At 40.9% G+C, this 1,813-nt stretch overlaps 1 protein-coding gene across 1 annotated transcript in view; it reads left to right on the forward strand.

Annotated features, from left to right (window-relative positions):
- The window catches only part of BLM (BLM RecQ like helicase), a 99,211-nt gene that overhangs the window by 60,362 nt on the left and 37,036 nt on the right, over positions 1-1,813 (forward strand). The gene's annotated exons all lie outside the window — the stretch shown is intronic.

Genomic DNA, 1,813 nt, shown 5'->3' on the forward strand with positions numbered 1-1,813 from the left:
TGTATTTCACTGTACATAAATTATATTTCAATAAAATGCATTTTTTTAAAAAAAGCGAGTGGATAAACTCCTTACCATTAACAGTTGAATCTCCATTCTCCTCTCCCCATGGTCCATGGAGACCACTTGTGGTGGTTATGTTTGTATGTCAACTTGGCTGGGCCTAGTTGAGTGGCTGGGCAGCTGGTGGTAGTTATTCCCCATGATGAGACTGGCAATCACTTCCATGGTGGGATCTCCCACAAGCAGCTGAGTAACTGCCTTTGGGATGTTGTCTGCTTCCTATATATAATGAGAAGCGTTGGGAATGGTCTCTAGCTTATGGCACGCTTGGACCCTGCATGTAGCCATGTTGCTGCTTAGCAGCCTGCTATGCTCTGCCAACCTTGGGACTTACAATGGACTTAAATTAATGGCCTGCCGTGTGGTTTGGTAACATCAGGACTGTTCCTTTTTACTTGTCAACCTTGGGACTTCTCAGCAGCCAGTAGCTGTCTGAGTGAAGAAACGCTTCTAGCTCCAGTAGGCTGGGAGTAGGAGGCAGAGCTGGACCCCAAGGTTGAGGGGCTTTCACCCAACCCCTAGAGCCTGGCACTTTGGACTTGGACTTAAAGCCTACAAATTGTGAGAATAAACACACCTGTTTGTTAAGACCATCCCATTTGTGGTATATTTCTTGTCAGAGCGGCACTAGGTAACCAGAACACCACTCATCTACTAACCACCACTAATCTATTAATCTGTCTCTATACTTTTATCTGTTCTGGACATTTCATATTAAATGGAATGATAGAATACATGGTCCTTGTGACTGACTTGTTTCACTTAGCATAATGTTTTTAAGGTTCATCTATGTTGTGGCATATAGCAGTACTCTATTTCTTTTATGGCTGAATAATATTCCATTGTATAAATATGCCATGTTTTGTTTATCTGTTCATCAGCTGGCAGTCACCTGGATTGTTTCTGCTTTTTTGCTATTGTAAATAATGCTGCTGTGAAGGCATAAGTTTTCATTTCTCTTGGACATACACCTAGGAGTAGAATTGTGAGCTCATATATAATCCTGTGTTTAATTTTTTGAGCAACTGCCACTGTTTTCTGACACAACAATACCATTTTGCATTCCCACTAGAAATGTATGAGGGTTCCCATTTTTTCACTAACACCTTGTTATTGTCAGTCTTTCTTATTATAGCCATCCTAGTGGTTTTGATTTATTTACCTAGTCACCACTAATGAAGGAGCCCTGGTGACACAATAGTTAAGCACTCGGCTGGTAACGTAAAGGTCAGTGGTTTGAAACCATCTAGCAGCTTCACAGGAGAAAAGACTTGACAATCTGCTCCTATAAAGATTACAACCTAGGAAACCTATAGACTTGTCTTACTCTTACTGTACAGGGTCACTAAGATTCAGAATCAACTCAACTGCATACAACAGCAACCACAGTCACTAACAGTAATCACTAATGATGTTGAGCATTTGCTAATTGAACATTTGTATATCTTCTTTGAGAAAATGTCTATTCAAATCCTTTGCCCATTTTTAAAATTAGGTCATTTGTCTCTTTATGGCTGAGTTGTTGTTGTTGTTGTTTCTTTTCTTTTTCTTTTATTGTGATTTAGGTGAAGATTTACAGAGCAAATTCACTTTCCATACAGCAGTTCACATATACTTTGTCTCATGTCGTGGACCACAGTTTACCACAATGCAACAGCTCCCCTCCCACTTCCTCCCCATAGTTACCTCTTCCCAGTGTCTGTCCCTCCATATACTCCTGCCCCCTGAGCTGTCTCCCTGTGCATAAGCA

Source organism: Orycteropus afer, unplaced genomic scaffold (genome assembly GCF_000298275.1).
Source record: "Orycteropus afer afer isolate SDZICR_OR568_19922 unplaced genomic scaffold, OryAfe1.0 scaffold00132, whole genome shotgun sequence".
Classification (NCBI taxonomy): Eukaryota; Metazoa; Chordata; class Mammalia; order Tubulidentata; family Orycteropodidae; genus Orycteropus; species Orycteropus afer.